We start from the raw sequence: 23,954 nt of genomic DNA, 5'->3' as shown, positions 1-23,954 counted from the left end.
AATCTTCCAGGTCCAGTGAGTGTCTCCAACCCGTTCTACATACCTGGATTGTAAGCCAAAAATAACTCCTCCTGAAGTATGACTATGTAGACTGGACTGCGCAAGTTGTTAGTGAAGGAACCAGTGCAATACAGACTCCATCTTATGTTTATTTTTGCCCCAAAAGCAGCACAGGGTCTTATTTTTGGGGGATGTCTAATCATACTTACCTTGCAGGCGCCGTTTGGGTCCCTCCTGCTTGTCTCTGGAGGTCCGTTGCTCTTGCTTCAGTCTTAGCCTCCAACAGAAGATTGCTTACTGGTAACAGGGTTCATAAATCCCGCCTCCAGGAAGCGATGGCTCTGATTGGTTCTTGAGCGCCGCAGCTCAGTCAATCAAAGAACCAATCACAGTCATCGCATTGGTTCATCGAGTGCTGCATTGCTTGGCACAGCCATGGTACTTGAGAACCAATCAGAGCCATCACTTGCTGGAGGCAGGGTTTACGAACCCTGTTACCAGGAAGTGATCTTCTGTCGGTGGCTGAGGACTGAAACAAGAGTGCCAGAGCTCTGGAGACCAGTGGGAGGGAATTCGAACTACATCTACTAGGTAATGTATGGCTTTTTTTAATGTAGCGTAGCTAGGGCTTATTTTATGGTCAGGGCTTATTTTAGGGGAAACAGTATTTCGAAAAGAAAGAAAAAGGAGAAGTTTATTGTGCAAAAGTAGGGAAGTATAAAAAATATAATTGCAATAGAAGAGTAAGGTAGCACAATGCCAGATAAAGTGTGAATGTGGTGCTAAGCTGAAAGCCACACTGTTAATGGCTTTATATTGTATAGAATGTAAAAAAATCAAGCACCACAAATGGCACCAAAAAATGCAATGTTTCAGGTAAGCGGCCCTTTTTCAAGCTAAATCGTGAGGCATTAAGGCCAGGGCTGTGACCAGCAGCCCCTATTACATACATTCTAGCCTATGCCTTGACTCCCCATTATTTAGCTAGAAAACGGGTCACTGACTCGAAACTTTGCATTTTCTGGAGTTGCACAAAGGAAATGTTAGCTTTTACATAACTTTTTGTGGGTGATCACTTATTTTATTTTATAAATAAAAATATAATTTTGATATTATCACAGTCACGGCGAAAAAAAAGTTCTGCCATTTATACTGCATGTTAAGTAACGTAAAAAAAAGAACAATGACAGAATTACTTTGCTATTCACCTTGTCCCTCTCAAAAATAAAAGTTATGCAACACATTATATGTACCCCAAAATGGAACTAATAAAAACTACAACTCACCCCATAATGAATTAGCCTTCATATAGTTATGTCGACATAAAAAAGTCATGGCTTTAGGAAAGCAGAGATGAAAAAAAATATGAAAAAAATCATAAAGTAGTACCCAACTAGACCATGTATTTTGAAGAGTTACTGCACTTTTTAAAAGCTTTTGACATATCAGATCGACATGTCAAAAGTTTTGATCAGTGGGGGTGCCGCTGCTGAAATGAAGGCGCTCACCCAAGCGCTATGCACATTTGACTGTCTTCATTGATTGCTGGCTCCTCTCGGTAGCTGAAGATGGATACATAAATTTCTATAGACATCTATGCATCTGTCCTCAGCTGCCAAAAAGGGCAGACAGCCAGTGAAGACAGCTAAAGAGACACATTGCTTTGTCTGAGCACTGCAGCCCCTTCATTTCACCAAACATCTGGGGTTTTAACACACAAACTCCCACTGATCAAAACTTTTGACATGTTGCTTTTTAAGAAGTGCAGTTACTCTTCAAAAGACGTGGCCTAATTGGGTACTTAATGATGTGGCGTTTTTTTCAGATTTTTTCATCTCTACTTTTCAAAAACCATGACACGTTTCATGCTGAAATAACTATATGGGGGCTTATTTATAACAAGATGTCGATTTTATTAATATCATTGTTGGGTACATATATATTATATGTTGCATAACTTTTATTTTTCGTAGGGACAAGGTGAAAAGCACAGCAATTCTGTCATCGTTTTTTTCATTCTTCTACATTGTTTACCATGCAGTATAAATGGCACAACATTTGTGCCAATGTTTATCAGGATCACTGAACCACCAGCTGTGTAATTGGCCTAATTACGAAGCCAGGTTGTAATTTTTCACCTGTGGACAACCTAGTCCTCCTTGTAAGGGTGTCCAATAAAATATTTTTTGGTGCTATTTTCGCCTCCAGATTTTTTCAAATAAAGGACGGCGTTAGAAAAAGGTGCAGGTAGAGCAGAGGTTGGGAAAGCTAGGAAGAACAAGGACATGTCAAACTAGGAGTAAGTCAGAACAAGTGTACACTTTTGCATACAAAACTGGAGTAACTACTCAAGCACACTACAGTGGAAGAAGGTGCCTAAAAAAACTAGGCGTCAGCAGCCAACTATACCGGGATTATTCCAGGAGGTAGCGGCCTGTTCGGTTTCCCACAGCAGAGTCCAGATTCCAGTTTATGTGTACTGTATAGGCACACATTTGCAAACATCCAGGGAAAACCTTCAATGGCACTGTTCAGACATGTATGTTGAATGTATAGGCCATACGTAGTGAACATGAATAGAGCCTAACATGAAGGTTTTGAACAGTGGAGCGCATGGTCAAGTTTTTCTATTTATATTCCCTTCATTATTTCAATAAAAAATAATTTGCACAATGAAAGGATTTAGAAGTCTATCCTATCTAAAAGAAAAACCTAGATAATTGTTGGAGAATTTCAAATGATAGTATAATTGTCCTATATCCATATACACTCATTGTCCAAAACATTCCCTCCCCTTGAAGGAGTTATCGGAATGGAATGAAACTTTCTATGTGTGATTGTAACATTAATATAAGTAACTGATTACAATATCAAAGCAAAAGTACCATTTATTATGGAAAACTGACCCCTTGAAGGGAGGCTCTAGTACTCTCTTTTGCCGCCTCTAGATTGGATAGAAGATGTGATGCAGGTGGGCATGGAGGCTCTAGTACCCTGTTGGGCAGCCTTTAGATTAAATACAACATGTGATATGGGTGGGCATGGAGGGTTTAATACCCTGTTGTACCACCTCTAGCTTCGACACAAGATGTGATACGAATGGGCATGGAGGCTTCAGTACCCTGTTGGGCTGCCTCTAGCTTGGATACAGTATGTGATACGGGTGGGCATGGTAGGCTTTAGTACCCTGTTGTACCGCTTCTAGCTTGGATACAAGATGTGATATAGGTGGGCATGGAGGCTCAGTAAGGGCTGCAAAAAATGGTGACAGAGTCTTTTTAAATACTTTCATATACTCTATAAAGACTTGTCAGGAAAAGGGTAGAAAAAAAGACATATAAGCTCATATGAGGTTCACCATGATGGTTTCAGAGTACATTTTTGAAAAAGTACTGCAGTTATTTGTCAATAACTGTACATACGGGGGTAGCTGTCACTGATAGGACCACACGTTCTACCACGTAGTTAAGAATGAACAGGGACATAAATGAATAAAACACAGGTGATACGGAATCTTTCCCCATAAAATTATATATCAATCTCCTTCTGCTCCATAACATGATACCTGCAGTTTGCACAGCATATTCAACCTGACAGGTTCCCTTTAAGGCAACTCTCTTGATATGTGGAGGAAAGGGTTCTTTACAGTTAGAGTAATCAAACTATGGAGTGCCCTACCCTAAAAGATACTAATGGCAGGTATTGTACCAGCATTTAAAAACTGTAATCTAATTTTAAATGACATTGAGTGTTACTAAGATCAATTGAAAAAAGACACATGTCCATCAACCTAAGTAGATAATTATGTAAATACTTTCATAACCTCAGTCAACTGTTCTTAAGCATCCATGGGTGTTCATGTAAGTATAACGACCTGAGAGGCTTGAAAGATCATGGAATTTGTTATGTTCAGAATTTATCTACACTTGATTAAAATTTATAATTATAGTATAAGGCCTCATGTCCACGGGGAAAATCAGATCCGCTACGGATTTGTAACGCGGATTTGGGCTGCGGGTGCACTGTAATTGTCTTTTATTTTTCATGCGGGAGATCAATTGAGCTATGTGCTCTATGAGCTCCCGCATGCGTGATCTGCACTAAAATGGAGCATGTCCATTTTTTTTCATGCTCCAGAAATTTTTAAATTCACTTTTAAATACCATTCGCGGGTATTTATCTACCCGCGGGTGGTCAATGCATTCCTATGGGGCGCGGATCCGCGTGCGGGAAAAACGCTGCAGATTTTAATTCTTATTTTCCCCGTGGACATGGGGCCTAAGACCTGACATAAATATAACACTAATAGATCCACTGGAAAAGTGCCCAAACGTCTCCGCATCATATGTTGGGTTTTATTTTCTGACTTACATAAATGTATTAACATTTGAAGAAATGTGTCACATGTACATTTCTGGGTCCACATTCCATAACAGAGTCCTACACTTGCTCTGACGTCTTCTATGGGTTTGTCTCCATAGATAACAGACAATGATAGATCAGTTTCAGCTGCAAAGTTGTTTTAAGTGGTACTTAGAGAGACAGTACCCAAGACTAATTCACCGTTTACTTTCATAGTGTGACCAGAGCTGGTATATTTAATAACAGCAGGACTGCTCATCATGTAAAGGTTACACTCTACAAAAGAATGATGTGTTGGCTTGGTGTGTTGACAATTTCCTCCAACAACTTGGCTTGAATTGAAAAGAGTAGCAGTGTAGCTGATGTTTACATAAGGCACAAAACGTGAGCCATCTGGTATGATCTGGGTCTGGGCATTGACCTTCCAAAGTAAATTACATGCTAATAGGTGGTGCCTCTGTAACCCATGGGGTAGCCAATATGTAGATTTTGACACTTCAACACTCCCTGAACTCATGTGACTACAAACTTGAAACTTTGGCAAGGTCCACTTAGCAATCGCTAGCTGGGATGGAAGGGACTGCATCACAAGTGATCCCACTAGTAGGGTGTTCAAATAAAATGCCAGATAATAGTAGGAATTGTGTTGTATTAAATGGGTCAATAATTCCAGCTACAATTGTGTTGATGTCTGAACGAATGTGAAGGGGGAAGAACAGACTATCATTGTAGCCTGCTCAACAAATGAATGGATATGAGGGCATAAGAGCCAACTTGGAAACATATGCATAGGACCATCAATGCCCTGCCCCAGTGGATTTGCGTTTGATGGCTTGGACACCATGATGCTTAGAAGTAACATAATAAAGAGGTGCCCTCTTTTTAAGACATTTTATGGTTCAAAATGTATTTTATTTGTACATATGGAACAAATATCACCATTAGCCAACAATTGTGGCCAAATTACAACATTACAGCAGTCTTATATTGTGAACAGTAAAGCTGAGTTTTTACGTACTTGTATCCGGCTCTTGAGCAAAAACATTTTCCGCAAACAGTACGATGCTTTGAAAGCCATTTAACCAAAATCAAATTATAAAAGAGATAGATTAAATAAAACGCTAATAGAGTGAAATACCGTATATACCGGCGTATAAGGCGACGGGGCGTATCAGACGACCCCCCAACTGTCACCTTATACGCCGGTATTCAGTGGAGAAAAAAAAAAAAATTCATTACTCACCTGCCCCGGTGTTCTGTCGCGCTCCGGCAGGATGTCGCTCGCTCCGGCAGGCTGTCGCTCGCTCCTCGTCCCGGCGCAGCATAGCTTTCGGAATGCGGGGCTTGAAATCCCCGCTTCCAGAAAGCTAATACACACGCCGGCAGCCATGACAGCATTGAATGGCTGTGATTGGCTGAAGGCGCACGTGGCTTCAGCCAATCACACTATTCAATGATGTCATTGAATAGTGTGATTGGCTGAAGCCACGTGCGCTTTAGCCAATCACAGCCATTCAATGATGTCATGGCTGCCGGCGTGTGTATTAGCTTTCTGGAAGCGGGGATTTCAAGCCCCGCATTCAGAAAGCTATGCTGCGCCGGGACGAGGAGCGAGCGACAGCCTGCCGGAGCGAGCGACATCCTGCCGGAGCGCGACAGAGCGCCGGGGCAGGTGAGTAATGAATTTTTTTTTTTTACACTTTTTTTTTTTTTGAATTACCGGCGTATAAGACGACCCCCGACTGCAGAGCAGATTTTTCGGGGTTCAAAAGTCGTCTTATACGCCGGTATATACGGTATAAAAGAAAAAAGAAAAGAAGAGATAAAGTTAAAGAAAAGCATAGATTAAATAAAGAGAAAATTGGGAAGGGGAAGGGGAGAGGAATCTGGCCTGATTGTCACCCTAATCCCAATCAACTGTATCATAATAAAGCAAGATGAGGTCACAGAGGGGGGATGGATCCATTCAAAACCCATGTAGATACCTCTGCCGTATCCTGAAGTAGAGTCCAAGGGCTCCAAGTTGCTAGGTACCTATTGTACCATTGTCAAGTGCCTCTAACCACATCAACCTGGTAGGTGAGGAGGCAGCTTTTCATTTTCTAGGAATCACTTGACGTACTGCTTTAATAAAAAATCCCAGCAGTGATTTCTTGGCCTGAGCCAAACACCCGACATCGACAGCAACGCTATTTCTGGTGTCAACTGAATGTTCAAGGAAGTTCCAATCGACTGAGCTCCTCCTAACGATTGGACGTAATGGCACACTTGAAGGTACTGATACCATGCTCAAGCTGGGGGACCCCGACCCCCAGGTATCTCTCTCACTGTTTTAAGGCCATTGCCTGCTATCATATCTCTTACCGTGGGGATATCTTCTGATTGGTCCCTTACTAACATTTTAACAATAGGCGAGAAATGCAGGAATGTCTATGTTTCCCACTAACGGTGTCAAAGGTCCCGGTCTCTTAATCAGCCCTGACCTGGTGGCCAACCCTATCCAGGCTGTTATGACCCCTTCCACGAATAGAGATAGTCCCAAATTTTTATGTTTCCCATTACCTGGTATCCAGCATTGTTGGGACCATATGCCAATCCGGCAACACTATCAATGGCAATTGAAAAGTTCCCAGAAAATTTGGCAGATCTCCTATTGTGCGGAAGACAGCTGACTTTCCTTCTTTTTTTTTGTTGTCAGGGAGAAGGGAAACCCCCATCTTTATGGGATCCCCTTAGCTTTCAGAGTCACCAGAAGTGGCTTGAGAGCCCCTTTCATGCGCAGGGTGTGCTGTGCTAAGTCCTGTAATAAAATGATAGGCCTTCCTTCATGCTGTAAGTCCCCTTTTTCTCTGGCCTTGCGAAGGATTGTATCCTTATTCCTGAAAAAGTGGACTCTGCAAATGACATCCCTTGGCCGGTTGGGGTCGGTGGCCCTGGGTCCAAGAGCCTTGTGGATCCGGTTGATTTCTATGGGGTGTTCTGCGGTGCAGTCTAATAGCTGCTGAAAAAAGGTTTGCGCCCAGGACTCCAAGTGTTGTCCCTCTACCTCCTCCGGCCGACCTGTATATGAAGGTTATTCCTTCTGTTCCTGTTTTCCAGGTCCTAAAGATGCATAATGATGCCTGAAATTTGGTCAGCCTGTGCTTAGATTGCCTGCCTGTGTGTCTCTAAGATGGCCGCTGTACCCTCCTGGGTCTCCTCAACTTGTAAGATTCTATGACCTAGATGTTGCATATCATGATGGATGTTTTCTAGAGCTTTTTTATTGGACGTTTCAAGTCTCTGGAAGAATTCATCTAGCTCACTTTTTGTTGGTATGGCCCTAATACGACTTTTCCAAGCCTCCTCACTTATTCTGTTAGGTGAGCCTCTGGCTCCCTTGTGTGTAGGGCTGTTTGCTGTGCTGGAAGCTGGAGAATGTGACCATATGGGGCTACCACCCCCATTAGCCATGGGGGTCTGTGCTGGACGTGGGGGTGAGCTGTGCTGTGTGCAGGGGCTACCGGCCAGAGTACTCACTGCTCCCCCTGTGAATGGATCTCTCTCCTGCTCCTTTGGTTCTGTCGGTGTAATAACCTGGGGGCTTTCCTCCCCCTGCAAATCTGCCTCCAGGCAGCTTATTCCAGATGTCTGTCTGCTCATGCGGCCCTCTGGAGTGCTGTGCCGTCTCTGCGCTGGGTAAGTGCTCCGATGTCTGCGGTCTTGCAGAAGACGGCGCCATCTTGGGTCTGGTAGAGGTTTCCTCTCCACTGCCGAGAAACTTCTCCAAAGCGCCTCCTCTTCTGACCGGAGTGCATGATTGGGATCGCGGTGTCCTCTTCTTCCCCATGCAGAGTCAGGTATCGAAAATCTGCGGCGCGCCGGTGCCTCAGAGCTGCAAATTAGATAGGAGACGTGGGAGCTCGCCTAGTGTGTGACTTATCCCGCCATCCGCTGACCACACCCCCTTTTTAAGACATTTTAATTGGTGTGTTACCATGCGGCGGTTGCTCGTCCTCCCGGGGCGATGGTGTGCAGGGTCCCATGGTCAGGGCGCGTCCCCCCAGCTTGCTGTCCAGCTGCCAAGGGCGCAGGTGCCTGGCCAGCATGGGTGGCGTTGTGCTGGTGACGCAAGGCGCCGTGCGTGCGCGCACCTGTGAGTGCAGCTGCCATGCACGAGCTCCCTTCTGTTGTGCTCTGTTGGGAGTTGGCTGTCTCCCTCTCTCCGCCTCTGGGTGGAGGCTTTTGTTTTCAGGTCAGGCAGAGACTTGCAATCACTGCCATTTATTGGTTTCCCTCAGTTTGCTAGCTAGTCTGCCTCTGTTGGTCTCCTGCTTCTGTCATCTTGTCTGCTATACTTTGCTATATCCACCAGGTTTTTCCATCTACCTCAGTTCTGCTTAGTATTGTTTGTGTTGTTTATTTTTATCTGCCTATTCTGTTGGTATTCTACCCTTTCCATCCAGGTACGCCAGCGTCCCTTTTTCGGTCCCTAGTCAGAGTAGGGACCGTCGCCCAGTTGCCTGCCTGGGGTTAGCCAGAAGTGGAGGCAATTAGGCAGAGAAAGAAGTTGTGGGTGAGATCTAGAGCACCCGGGCTGGCGTATCAAGGGTAGCATACTGTAACATTATAACTGGCCCTTAAAATTGCTCTCCAATGGACGGTCGGTAGTTGGCAGCGTCGGTCAAGTCAAGGGTTGTTTTTTTTAGTAGAGCGAATATGATGGAGTGTTTGAATGAGGAGGGGAAATTGCCAGAGGTAAGGGAGAGGTTGCAGATGGTGGTGAGGTGAGTAATGACAGCTGGGGAAAGGGACCGGGGGAGGTGAAAGGACCGCTAGCGCAAGTGGTGGCACAGGCAGCAGAAAGCAACCTGGAGACTTCTTCAGGGTGATGGATGTACTTCTGAAGAGACTGGGATTGAGGCTAGCCATGCAGTTTTCGGAGATTTCTTTTCGGATGTTGTTGATTTTTGTATTTGAAATAGGTGGCTTGTTCTCCAGCACTCAGATCTGTCACTGGGGCCTGTTCTTTGGGGCTGAGGAGGGAGTGGAAGGTGTCTAAGAGTCATTTGGGTTTATGAGATAGTGAAGAGACAAGGGAGGTGAAATAAACTTGTTTGGCATGGTAGTGGGCTACGTTATAAGTTTTAAGTATAAATTTGAAGTGGAGGAAGTCTGCGGGCAGCTTTGATTTTCTCCACAGCCATGCAGCACACCTAGAGCATTGCTGGATGAAGCGCATTTGGGATATGAGCCAAGGTTGCCATGGTCTGTGGTTAATGGCTCAAGTCACAGGTGGTGCTGCTTCATCTAGGGCATGTCTAAAGGTGGTAGTGTTCGGCTGCTAGGTTAGGGCAGGGCAGGAGAGAGATAAGGGACAGGGAGGATTGGATGGTCTCGGTGAACTGTTGGGTGCAGACGGTCTGAAGGATCCTAGAGGTTAGATAGGAGGTTGTGATCTCAGAGTGGAAGGAAGAGTTAGTAAAGTTAGAGGCAGAACAGAGGTGGAGGAAGATTAAATTAGAAGTGTTGCCATCTCTGTGAGTGGAGGAGTCTGAGAGTTGTGATGCGCTGAGGGAGGAGGTGAGCGTTAAAAGCTGAGAGGCAGATGAGGAGCTGGGGTCGTTAGTAGGGATATTGAAATTACAAAGGATGAGGGTTGGGATTTCACAGGATAGGAAGTGGGGGAGCCAGGTGGCAAAGTGGTCTAGGAGCAGGTGGGTGGGACCTGGGGGCCAGTAGATAATTGCAATGTGCAGGGACAGTGGGCAAAAGACTCGTAGGGTGTGAACTTCAAATGACTAGAAGGTGAGCGAGGCAGTCGAGGGAATGACCTGTAAGGTACAGTTCGGCGAGAGGAGGATGCCTACTCTTCTGCCTTGCCTGTTGTCCAATCTGGGGTTGTGGGAGAACTGCAGGCCATCATAGGACAATGCAGCGGGGGAGGTAGGGTTCGACTGCTATATCCATGTTTCGATGAGGTGCAAGCAGGTTAAGGTGTTTGGGGGTGAAGAGATCATGGATAGTAGAGATTTTTTTGCATGCAGTTTGGGAGTTCCATAGGGCGCATTTGAATGGAGCAGGGGGGAGCATGGGCTATTGGGATGGTTTGGTATGCTTGGGGGGGAATTTGGTGGAGAGCAGTACTGGGTGGGCCTGGGTTGGGGGATATGTCTAAGAGTAGCGGGGTAGTGAGGGTGAGCGGGTGGTTGGGGGACTTGTATGGGTGACTAAGGTGTTTCTTGGTGGTATGGGGGGATAGAGGCATCTGAGGAAGGTGAAAAGTGCATGGGAGCTATGCATGGGTGAGGAGAGGAGGGAGGGGCTGATGCGGATGGAGTGTATTGGGGCTGGGCGTAGGAAAAAATGTCAAGGCTTGAAAGGAAAATAGCTGTGGAGGTTAGTGCAAAGAGAAGGATATTTTTGTCCAGAGTGTGGGTGAATGTGGAGTTTACTTGTCTCCTGTCATGTTGAACTGCATTGTGTAACTGCATCATTCAACTGCATAAGAGACATGTTCCCAAAAAACTTAGTACTAGACACCCATGCGGGCCAACCACATGCATGGCAATGAGGCTACCATTATATCTTCAATTCAGGCTGCAAGACTACAGCTGGGAGTGTCTAGTTAGATTATACTAGTCAACCAGCTGGTCCCCATCTTTGCAAGGCTAATTAACAGGATAAGGGGGTGGATGGAGAGGTTTACTGCCCTCTTTGGATAAACAAAATGCGCCCAGAAACATTAAGAAGAGATAGAGGTGAGGGAAAAATGCATGTGGTAACAAATGGAGTCAATTCAGTTTGAAGGAGCAATAGAACGTACCAATCACACATACTTGTTGACATTACAGAATGTATCATTTTTTCTACCATCTCCACAGCAGGACTAACATATTGTCCAGTCTCTCATCATCATTTTCCATATTGCCACCCACATCTAATCTAGCAAAATTACAGTGTACCACCCTTTGTTCATCCCTTACATGGGACCACCAGCACTGCCCATTCTATTACCCATTTAGAGTGTGGATCCTCCTGTTTGACCTCTGTCTAATTAGTCTATAGCACAGGCAATATTACTTACCATACAAGCTAATCATGGTGTTGCCATGTTGAAGCTTACTCTGAGATGCTGGAAGGGATGGGGGTGTTTGATTGAGAATGCTGACTGTAAGTGGCAATGAAAAAGGGGATATGCTTGTGTATCACAAGTCTGCCATGCAATGTTTTGTGACCATTAATTCATTGAAGTTTTACAAAGTTTATGCTACTTTAGGCAATGTATTGCCATCTCATAGTCTAATGTTTTATTGCAATTATTATGTGTTGATAAGGGTGGTGGTGCTTCCACTCTACATAGAGTGGTCATGTGGGACGTGGCAATGTGCTCTCTCTGACTGGTATAAATGGAGATGCAGCATGATGTTTTGGAAGGTTTCTGGCATCAAGTTTCGAATGTTGAAGCTGGCTACTGGCTTGTCTGTTGTTCCAACACCTTCGGTAGGCCTAGAAAGCCTGACTTATAGTTAGGCTGCAGTTACCCTTGTGTTACTGATGGACTTGGCTTGCAGCCATGTTCAGTATCCTGGCTTGAGGAGAGAGGGCATTCCACGTTCCTCGGAGACTACCATCATCTCTATCCCCACCCTGGTGGTCGCGTCTGGCATTTGAGGAAAAAAACAATGACGCCAGTTAACTCCAGACAAAACCTGGTGAGTGTGGCGAAGTGGACCTGTTACATGGGGGGATTTGATTAATTAACTTACCTGCTTATATATCTGCTCAGCAGACAAGTTAGGTGAAAGGCCTCCTTATTGTAAGAAACCAATCCTCGCTCTGCGAGAGAAGCTGAATAGAGGCTTTATTTTAACAGTTTGTTCAGTATGCTTACTCGGACACTGAGAGACTGAGACTTATTCTGAGTAAGAGTCATTCCCTGGGATTAATCGCTCGGAGCTCACGGAACTGTTTTCAAGTTGTTCTTTCTTTTTAAATAAAATGGGAATTTATGCATTACCTAGCTATGGCCTATCTGTCCAACCCATATGATCAGAAGCCTATGGTAGCTTTTCTCCAAGGTTGTGACTGTCAATATGTTAGGGCTCATGGGTATGGTATCTGGTGTAAACCAGTGGGCTCCCTGGTTGGGGAGAAAGTGAAAGAACCTGAGAGTTGACAAGCCACCCCTGAGGTAAGACTCCCATTTCCCCAACAGGGAGGTAATACCCCCCCCACACACACACACACACACACACACACAAACACACACACACTCCATCAGGGGATACCCATTAACATAAGAGTAACAGAATTTTATATTGTTTTACCAAACCAGCAATCCTATTGTTTGGGGGTACACGGAGCATGCTATGGCCAACTCTGCCCCTATTCTTGTTGCTGATCCATGGTCTGATCTTTTTCGTAGTCCCAACGATTCCCTTATACAGTAGCAGAATACTTTTTCTAGAGAAAGATATTCATTTCCCAGTCCTATTCTTCTTTTTTAATGCCATGACATATGATGGAGGTTCACAACAAACATTAAAATGCAAAAAGCAACATATCATACCACTATTGGATTGCCATGTTCAGCCCATGCCACAGATGACCTTGCCTGAGCTGAATTTTATTGACAGCTCATTTTATAGCAGCAACACCTCCTTTGTTTTTATTTTATGCAAATATATAGCTCATATACATATAATGCATATGTATATGAGCTATATATTTGCATAAAATATATAGCTCATATATAGAGATGAGCGAGCAGCAAAATGCTCGGGTGCTCGTTACTCGAGACGAATTTTTCGCGATGCACGAGGGTTCGTTTCGAGTAACGAACCCCATTGAAGTCAATGGGCGACTCGAGCATTTTTGTATATCGCCGATGCTCGCTAAGGTTTTCATTTGTGAAAATCGGGGCAATTCAAGAAAGTGATGGGAACGACACAGAAACGGATAGGGCAGGCGAGGGGCTACATGTTGGGCTGCATCTCAAGTTCCAGGTCCCACTATGAAGCCACAATAGCGGCAAGAGTGGCCCCCCCACCTCCCAACAATTTTTACTTCTGAAAAGCCCTCATTAGCAATGCATACCTTAGCTAAGCACCACACTACCTCCAACAAAGCACAATCACTGCCTGCATGACACTCTGCTGCCACTTCTCCTGGGTTACATGGTGCCAATTCCCCCCCCCCCCCACGACCCAGTGTCCACAGCGCACACCAAACTGTCCCTGCCCAGCCTTCAGCTGCCCTCATGCCACACCACCCTCATGTCTATTTATAAGTGCGTCTGCCAGAGGAAAAGCAGGCACACACTGCAGAGGGTTGGCACGGCTAGGCAGCGACCCTCTTTAAAAGGGGCGGGGCGATAGCCCACAATGCTGTACAGAAGCAATGAGAAATCCAATCCTGTGCCACCTCCATCTGGAGCTGCACACGTGGGCATAGCAATGGGGAACCTATGTGCCACACACTATTCATTCTGTCAAGGTGTCTGCACGCCCCAGTCAGACCGGGCTTTTTTATAAATAGTCACAGGCAGGTACAACTCCGCAATGGGAATTCCGTGTGCAACCACAGCATGGGTGGCTCCCTGGAACCCACCCGCTGTACATAAATGTATCCCATTGCAGTGCCCATCACAGCTGAGGTAGTAATGTCATGTTTAATGCAGGTGGGCTTCGGCCCACACTGCATGCCCCAGTCAGACTGGGGTTCTTTAGAAGTGGAAACAGATGCATTTACAACTCCCTGTGGACCCACAGCATGGGTGGGTGCCAGGAAGCCACCGGCGGTACATAAAAATATCCCATTGCATTGCCCAACACAGCTGAGGTAGTAATGTCATGTTTAATGCAGGTGGGCTTCGGCCCACACTGCATGCCCCAGTCAGACTGGGGTTCTTTAGAAGTGGAAACAGATGCATTTACAACTCCCTGTGGACCCACAGCATGGGTGGCTCCCTGGAACCCACCGGCGGTACATAAATATATCCCATTGCATTGCCCAACACAGCTGAGGTAGTAATGTCATGTTTAATGCAGGTGGGCTTCGGCCCACACTGCATGCCGCAGTCAGACTGGGGTTCTTTAGAAGTGGAAACAGATGCATTTACAACTCCCTGTGGACCCACAGCATGGGTGGGTGCCAGGAAGCCACCGGCGGTACATAAAAATATCCCATTGCATTGCCCAACACAGCTGAGGTAGTAATGTCATGTTTAATGCAGGTGGGCTTCGGCCCACACTGCATGCCCCAGTCAGACTGGGGTTCTTTAGAAGTTGAAACAGATGGATTTACAACTCCCTGTGGACCCACAGCATGGGTGGGTGCCAGGAAGCCACCGGCGGTACATAAAAATATCCCATTGCATTGCCCAACACAGCTGAGGTAGTAATGTCATGTTTAATGCAGGTGGGCTTCGGCCCACACTGCATGCCCCTGTCAGACTGGGGTTCTTTAGAAGTGGAAACAGATGCATTTACAACTCCCTGTGGACCCACAGCATGGGTGGCTCCCTGGAACCCACCGGCGGTACATAAATATATCCCTTTGCAGTGCCCAACACAGCTGAGGTAGTAATGTCATGTTTAATGCAGGTGGGCTTCGGCCCACACTGCATGCCCCTGTCAGACTGGGGTTCTTTAGAAGTGGAAACAGATGCATTTACAACTCCCTGTGGACCCACAGCATGGGTGGCTCCCTGGAACCCACCGGCGGTACATAAATATATCCCATTGCATTGCCCAACACAGCTGAGGTAGTAATGTCATGTTTAATGCAGGTGGGCTTTGGCCCACACTGCATGCCCCAGTCAGACTGGGGTTCTTTAGAAGTGGAAACAGATGCATTTACAATTCCCTGTGGACCCACAGCATGGGTGGGTGCCAGGAAGCCACCGGCGGTACATAAAAATATCCCATTGCATTGCCCAACACAGCTGAGGTAGTAATGTCATGTTTAATGCAGGTGGGCTTCGGCCCACACTGCATGCCCCAGTCAGACTGGGGTTCTTTAGAAGTGGAAACAGATGGATTTACAACTCCCTGTGGACCCACAGCATGGGTGGGTGCCAGGAAGCCACCGGCGGTACATAAAAATATCCCATTGCATTGCCCAACACAGCTGAGGTAGTAATGTCATGTTTAATGCAGGTGGGCTTCGGCCCACACTGCATGCCCCAGTCAGACTGGGGTTCTTTAGAAGTGGAAACGGATGCATTTACAACTCCCTGTGGACCCACAGCATGGGTGGCTCCCTGGAACCCACCGGCGGTACATAAAAATATCCCATTGCATTGCCCAACACAGCGGATGTAACGTCAGCTGTAATGCAGGTGGGCTAAAAATTCATTTGATTACACTGTAGGCGAGGGCCCACAAAAATTGCTGTATCAACAGTACTAATGTACATCAGAAAAATTGGCCATGGCCAACCAAGAGGGCAGGTGAAACCCATTAATCGCTTTGGTTAATGTGGCTTAATTGGTAACTAGGCCAGGAGGCAGCCCAGTTAAACTAAAAATTGTTGGAGGTGAAAGTTTCAGCGCTTTAATGAGCATTGAAACGTATAAAAATTGTTTAGAAAAATTATATGACTGAGCCTTGTGGGCCTAAGAAAAATTGCACGTTCGTCGTGATTATGTGAGGTTTCAGGAGGAGGAGCAGGAGGAGAAGGAGGAATATTATACACAGATTGATGAAGCGAAAAGGTCCCCGTTTTTGATGGGGATAGAGAACGATGCTTCCATCTGCGGGTGCAGCCTATGTATTGCTTAGGTATCGCTGCTGTCCGCTAGTGGAGAAGAGAAGTCTGGGGAAATCCAGGCTTTGTTCATCTTGATGAGTGTAAGCCTGTCGGCACTGTCGGTTGACAGGCGGGTACGCTTATCTGTGATGATTCCCCCAGCCGCACTAAACACCCTCTCTGACAAGACGCTAGCCGCAGGACAAGCAAGCACCTCCAGGGCATACAGCGCGAGTTCAGGCCAGGTGTCCAGCTTCGACACCCAGTAGTTGTAGGGGGCAGAGGCGTCACGGAGGACGGTCGTGCGATCGGCTACGTACTCCCTCACCATCTTTTTACAGTGCTCCCGCCGACTCAGCCGTGACTGGGGAGCGGTGACACAGTCTTGCTGGGGAGCCATAAAGCTGTCAAGGGCCTTAAAGAGTGTTGGCCTGCCTGTGCTGTACATCCTGGCTGATCTCCGCGCCTCCCCTACCACCTGGCCCTCGGAACTGCGCCTTCTGCCACTAGCGCTGTCGTATGGGAATTTTACCATCAGTTTGTCTGCCAGGGTCCTGTGGTATAGCAACACTCTCGAACCCCTTTCCTCTTCGGGTATGAGAGTGGAAAGGTTCTCCTTATACCGTGGGTCGAGCAGTGTGTACACCCAGTAATCCGTAGTGGCCAGAATGCGTGTAACGCGAGGGTCACGAGAAAGGCATCCTAACATGAAGTCAGCCATGTGTGCCAGGGTACCTGTACGCAACACATGGCTGTCCTCACTAGGAAGATCACTTTCAGGATCCTCCTCCTCCTCCTCCTCCTCAGGCCATACACGCTGAAAGGATGACAGGCCAGCAGCATGTCTACCCTCACCAGTGGGCCAAGCTGTGTCTTCCCCCTCCTCCTCATCTTCCTCCTCCTCCTCCTCCTCCTCCTCACCGCGCTGAGATATAGACAGGAGGGTGCTCTGACTATCCAGCGACATACTGTATTCCCCCGGCTCTTTTTCCGAGTGCAAAGCGTCTGCCTTTATGCTTTGCAGGGAACTTCTCAAGAGGCATAGCAGAGGAATGGTGACGCTAATGATTGCAGCATCGCCATTCACCACCTGGGTAGACTCCTCAAAGTTTCCAAGGACCTGGCAGATGTCTGCCAACCAGGCCCACTCTTCTGAAAATAATTGAGGAGGCTGACTCCCACTGCGCCGCCCATGTTGGAGTTGGTATTCCACTATAGCTCTACGCTGCTCATAGAGCCTGGCCAACATGTGGAGCGTAGAGTTCCACCATGTGGGCACGTCGCACAGCAGTCGGTGCACTGGCAGATTAAACTGATGTTGCAGGGTGCGCAGGGTGGCAGCGTCCGTGTGGGACTTGCGGAAATGTGCGCAGAGCCGGCGCACCTTTCCGAGCAGGTCTGACAAGCGAGGGTAGCTTTTCAGAAAGCGCTGAACCACCAAATTAAAGACGTGGGCCAGGCATGGCACGTGCGTGAGGCTGCCGAGCTGCAGAGCCGCCACCAGGTTACGGCCGTTGTCACACACGACCATGCCCGGTTGGAGGTTCAGCGGCGCAAGCCAGCGGTCGGTCTGCTCTGTCAGACCCTGCAGCAGTTCGTGGGCCGTGTGCCTCTTATCTCCTAAGCTGAGTAGTTTCAGCACGGCCTGCTGACGCTTGCCCACCGCTGTGCTGCCACGACGCGCGACACCGACTGCTGGCGACGTGCTGCTGCTGACACATCTTGATTGCGAGACAGAGGTTGCGGAGGAGGAGGAGGAGGAGGAGGGTGGTTTAGTGGAGGAAGCATACACCGCCGCAGATACCACCACCGAGTTGTGGCCCGCAATTCTGGGGGTGGGTAGGACGTGAGCGGTCCCAGGCTCTGACTCTGTCCCAGCCTCCACTAAATTCACCCAATGTGCCGTCAGGGAGATATAGTGGCCCTGCCCGCCTGTTCTTGTCCACGTGTCCGTTGTTAAGTGGACCTTGGCAGTAACCGCGTTGGTGAGGGCGCGTACAATGTTGCGGGAGACGTGGTCGTGCAGGGCTGGGACGGCACATCGGGAAAAGTAGTGGCGACTGGGAACTGAGTAGCGCGGGGCCGCCGCCGCCATCATACTTTTGAAGGACTCCATTTCCACAACCCTATACGGCAGCATCTCCAGGCTGATAAATTTTGCTATGTGCACATTTAACGCTTGAGCGTGCGGGTGCGTGGCGGCGTACTTGCGCTTGCGCTCAAACACTTGCGCTAGCGACGGCTGGACGGTGCGCTGAGAGACATTGGTGGATGGGGCCGAGGACAGCGGAGGTGAGGGTGTGGGTGCAGGCCAGGAGACGGTAGTGCCTGTGTCCTGAGAGGGGGGTTGGATCTCAGTGGCAGGTTGGGGCACAGGGGGAGAGGCAGCGGTGCAAACCGGAGGCGGTGAATGGCCTTCGTCCCACCTTGTGGGGTGCTTGGCCATCATATGTCTGCGCATGCTGGTGGTGGTGAGGCTGGTGGTGGTGGCTCCCCGGCTGATCTTGGCGCGACAAAGGTTGCACACCACTGTTCGTCGGTCGTCTGCACTCTCAGTGAAAAACTGCCAGACCTTTGAGCACCTCGGCCTCTGCAGGGTGGCATGGCGCGAGGGGGCGCTTTGGGAAACAGTTGGTGGATTATTCGGTCTGGCCCTGCCTCTACCCCTGGACACCGCACTGCCTCTTGCAACCTGCCCTGCTGCTGCCCTTGCCTCCCCCTCTGAAGACCTGTCCTCAGTAGGCGTAGCAAACCAGGTGGGGTCAGTCACCTCATTGTCCTGCTGCTCTTCCTCAGAATCCTCGGTGCGCTCCTCCCTCGGACTTAATGCCCTTACTACTACCTCACTGATAGACAACTGTGTCTCATCGTCATCGGCCTCCTCACCCACTGAAAGGTCTTGAGACAGTTGCCGGAAGTCCCCAGCCTCATCCCCCGGACCCCGGGAACTTTGCAATGGTTGGGCATCAGTCACAATAAACTCCTCTGGTGGGAGAGGAACCACTGCTGCCCAATCTGAGCAGGGGCCCGAGAACAGTTCCTGGGAGTCTGCCCGCTCCTCAGAATGTCTCATTTTCATGGAGTGAGGAGGCTGGGAGGAAGGAGGAGCAGCAGCCAGAGGATTCTGAGTTGCAGCAGTGGACGGCGCAGAATTCTGGGTGGACGATAGGTTGCTGGAAGCACTTTCTGCCATCCACGACAGGACCTGCTCACACTGCTCATTTTCTAATAAGGGTCTACCGCGTGGACCCATTAAATGTGCTATGAATGTGGGGACGCCAGAAACGTGCCTCTCTCCTAATCCCGCAGCAGTCGGCTGCGATACACCTGGATCAGGAGCTCGGCCTGTGCCCACACCCGGACTAGGGCCTCCGCGTCCTCGGCCGCGCCCACGTCCTCTAGGCCTACCCCTACCCCTCAGCATGCTGTATTACCAGGAATGCAGAAACACAACACTGTAATTTAATGTGCCGCTTATTGGCCTGTGGTTGTAGGCTGAGTTCGCTTACGGAACGCCAGGAAATAATTTTTGCGCAAGCCTGCTGTAACACTTAGCTGGCTGCGTATTTATTTGGAGAACTACTACCCCCAGCAGACACAGACCCAGAACACTGAGCACAGTGACAGGCAGGCCAAATAGTTTTTTTTCAAATATTTTTTTCAAAAGGACCACTGCGTATATTCAATCTATATATGTCTTCTGGCCCTGCCTACACAATTCTGTCCCTGATGTGTGTGTGACGGAACTGCAGTGTTGCACTGTTATTAAGTGCAACAGAGCGGTGATTTCAGAGCCAGGAAATAATTTTGCGCAAGCCTGCTGTAACACTTAGCTGGCTGCGTATTTATTTGGAGAACTACTACCCCCAGCCGACACAGACCCAGAACACTGAGCAGAGTGACAGGCAGGCCAAATAGTTTTTTTTCAAATATTTTTTTCAAAAGGACCACTGCGTATATTCAATCTATAATATATGTCTTCTGTCCCTGCCTACACAATTCTGTCCCTGGACTGTGTCACGGAACTGCAGTGTTGCACTGTTATTAAGTGCAACAGTGCGGTGATTTCAGAGCCAGGAAATAATTTTGCGCAAGCCTGCTGTAACACTTAGCTGGCTGCGTATTTATTTGGAGAACTACTACCCCCAGCCGACACAGACCCAGAACACTGAGCAGAGTGACAGGCAGGCCAAATAGTTTTTTTTCAAATATTTTTTTCAAAAGGACCACTGCGTATATTCAATCTATAATATATGTCTTCTGTCCCTGCCTACACAATTCTGTCCCTGGACTGTGTCACGGAACTGCAGTGTTGCACTGTTATTAAGTGCAACAGTGCGGTGATTTCAGAGCCAGGAAATAATTTTGCGCAAGCCTGCTGTAACACTTAGCTGGCTGCGTATTTATTTGGAGAACTACTACCCCCAGCCGACACAGACCCAGAACACTGAGCAGAGTGACAGGCAGGCCAAATAGTTTTTTTTCAAATATTTTTTTCAAAAGGACCACTGCGTATATTCAATCTATAATATATGTCTTCTGTCCCTGCCTACACAATTCTGTCCCTGATGTGTGTGTGACGGAACTGCAGTGTTGCACTGTTATTAAGTGCAACAGAGCGGTGATTTCAGAGCCAGGAAATAATTTTGCGCAAGCCTGCTGTAACACTTAGCTGGCTGCGTATTTATTTGGAGAACTACTACCCCCAGCAGACACAGACCCAGAACACTGAGCACAGTGACAGGCAGGCCAAATAGTTTTTTTTTCAAATATTTTTTTCAAAAGGACCACTGCGTATATTCAATCTATAATATATGTCTTCTGGCCCTGCCTACACAATTCTGTCCCTGGACTGTGTCACGGAACTGCAGTGTTGCACTGTTATTAACTGCAGCAGACCGGTGATTTCAGAGCCAGGAAATAATTTGGCGCAAGCCTGCTGTAACACTTAGCTGGCTGCGTATTTATTTGGAGAACTACTACCCCCAGCAGACACAGACTCAGAACACTGAGCAGAGTGAGAGGCAGGCCAAATAGTTTTTTTTCAAATATTTTTTTCAAAAGGACCACTGCGTATATTCAATCTATAATATATGTCTTCTGTCCCTGCCTACACAATTCTGTCCCTGATGTGTGTGTCACGGAACTGCAGTGTTGCACTGTTATTAAGTGCAACAGAGCGGTGATTTCAGAGCCAGGAAATAATTTTGCGCAAGCCTGCTGTAACACTTAGCTGGCTGCGTATTTATTTGGAGAACTACTACCCCCAGCAGACACAGACCCAGAACACTGAGCACAGTGACAGGCAGGCCAAATAGTTTTTTTTTCAAATATTTTTTTCAAAAGGACCACTGCGTATATTCAATCTATATATGTCTTCTGGCCCTGCCTACACAATTCTGTCCCTGATGTGTGTGTCACGGAACTGCAGTGTTGCACTGTTATTAACTGCAGCAGACCGGTGATTTCAGAGCCAGGAAATAATTTGGCGCAAGCCTGCTGTAACACTTAGCTGGCTGCGTATTTATTTGGAGAACTACTACCCCCAGCAGACACAGACCCAGAACACTGAGCACAGTGAGAGGCAGGCCAAATAGTTTTTTTTCAAATATTTTTTTCAAAAGGACCACTGCGTATATTCAATCTATAATATATGTCTTCTGTCCCTGCCTACACAATTCTGTCCCTGATGTGTGTGTCACGGAACTGCAGTGTTGCACTGTTATTAAGTGCAACAGAGCGGTGATTTCAGAGCCAGGAAATAATTTTGCGCAAGCCTGCTGTAACACTTAGCTGGCTGCGTATTTATTTGGAGAACTACTACCCCCAGCAGACACAGACCCAGAACACTGAGCACAGTGACAGGCAGGCCAAATAGTTTTTTTTCAAATATTTTTTTCAAAAGGACCACTGCGTATATTCAATCTATATATGTCTTCTGGCCCTGCCTACACAATTCTGTCCCTGTAGTATTACTGCAGGGCGCAATGCTCTGCACGGCCGATATACCAAAAAAAAAAAAAAAAAGTGCAACACTGCTAAAAGCAGCCTCCACACTACTGCACACTGTTAGATGTGGCCCTAAGAAGGACGGTTGGGGTTCTTGAAGCCTACACTAACTCCTAACACTCTCCCTGCCTAACCACCACTTCTGTCCCTGTAGTATTACTGCAGGGCGCAATGCTCTGCACGGCCGATATACCAAAAAAAAAAAAAGTGCAACACTGCTAAAAGCAGCCTCCACACTACTGCACATGGTTAGATGTGGCCCTAAGAAGGACCGTTGGGGTTCTTGAAGCCTACACTAACTCCTAACGCTCTCCCTACAGCAGCTCTAACACTATAGCACTGTCCCTCAGCTATCTCACAACGCATCTGAGGCGAGCCGCGGGAGGGGCCGATTTTTATACCCGGGTGACACCTGATCTCGCCAGCCACTCACTGCAGGGGGGTGGTATAGGGCTTGAACGACGCAGGGGGAAGTTGTAATGCCTTCCCTGTCTTTCAATTGGCCAGAAAAGCGCGCTAACGTCTCAGAGACGAAAGTGAAAGTAACTCGAACATCGCGTGGTACTCGTTACGAGTAACGAGCATCTCGAACACGCTAATACTCGAACGAGTATCAAGCTCGGACGAGTACGTTCGCTCATCTCTACTCATATACATTGTAAATTATAACAATCACTGTACAGAGATTGTTATAATTTACAATGGTCCTTATCACTATTGAGGCTCACAGTCTAAATTCCAAATTAACCGATTAGCATGCTTTTTTAAGAAGGGGGTTCTTCACTGTAAGAGCAGTAACACTATGAAACTTTCTGCCTGAGGACATGGGGATGGCTAATTCGATGAAAGAGTTCAAGAGGGGTCAGAACACCTTTCTTGAGCGATACAATATTATATGCTTTAATCATTAATAACTTCAAGGGTTGTTGATCCAGGGATTTTTCTGATTGCCAGATTGGATATGAATGAATCATAGAATGTTAGAGTTGGAAGGGACCTTCAGGGTTCTACCTGATTGTTTTTTGGAGGGTTTTTTGCCTTCCTCTGGATCAACACTGGGAGGTAATAGGCTGAACTTGTGTCTTTTTTCAGCCTTACATACTATGTTACTTGTGTGGGAGGAAACAGGAGTACCTGGAGTAATATACAAACTTTAAATCTTACCCTTGGGCAGATTTGAACCCGAGAATCCAGCTCTGCAAGGCAATGCTGCCGATATGCACATCTATGTATAGAAAATTAATATTTGTCATATTATAGTTTTTATACTATGAAGTTTTTTTGCATGCACCAAAGTCTTCAAATGGGCTGATTATCTTGCCAGAAATGTTTTCTTTTTCCTCCCCTCATTCTCTAGTTTCACTGTTTTATCTTTAGGAACATTATCAGCTTTATGTTTACCAATACAATTATATAAAATACTGTATAAACTATTTTAACATAAACATTCAACTAGACAAAGAAAACAAAAAAGCTGCTTTTTTCTGATGAAGATCATACGTATTTTGGGGCTTATTTTTGTCTTTTCATTGAAGATAAGGCTATTTGCCTTCGGCAAACAGATAAGTCAGACTGTAATGAGTCCACCTTAAGAACTCCCTCCCTCCTCATCCCCTCTGTACCAGAATGACGTCACACTGGATAGAGGGATCAGATAAATGTGCTTATGGAGCAACTGTTGAGCCACAAGAGCACCAGAGGGGATCTGCAGAACAGCTCCCAGGTAGAATCTAAAGGCTGTGTGACTAAACTAACACCTCTTCAAGAGGCACAAAAGAGGCTTTTTTCCCTGTTAACTTTCTGCCTAGCTCTTAGCACTTCTTGAACGCCTCTAAACTGTGTTTGACAGC

General features: G+C 47.0%; 1 protein-coding gene across 2 annotated transcripts in view; it reads left to right on the top strand.

Moving 5' to 3' along the window:
* Positions 1–23,735: 23,735 nt before the first annotated feature.
* Positions 23,736–23,954, top strand: part of LDB3 (LIM domain binding 3) — a 93,813-nt gene continuing 93,594 nt past the window's right edge. For both annotated transcript variants that reach the window (XM_066600462.1, XM_066600460.1), the window contains exon 1: positions 23,736–23,827. The gene's annotated coding sequence lies outside the window, so the exon portion shown is untranslated. The remainder of the gene's footprint in view (positions 23,828–23,954) is intronic.

This window comes from Eleutherodactylus coqui, chromosome 4 (assembly GCF_035609145.1).
Source record: "Eleutherodactylus coqui strain aEleCoq1 chromosome 4, aEleCoq1.hap1, whole genome shotgun sequence".
NCBI lineage: Eukaryota > Metazoa > Chordata > Amphibia > Anura > Eleutherodactylidae > Eleutherodactylus > Eleutherodactylus coqui.
The sequence above is the reverse complement of the archived record's forward strand: the minus strand, read 5'-3'. Positions and strand labels throughout refer to the sequence as shown.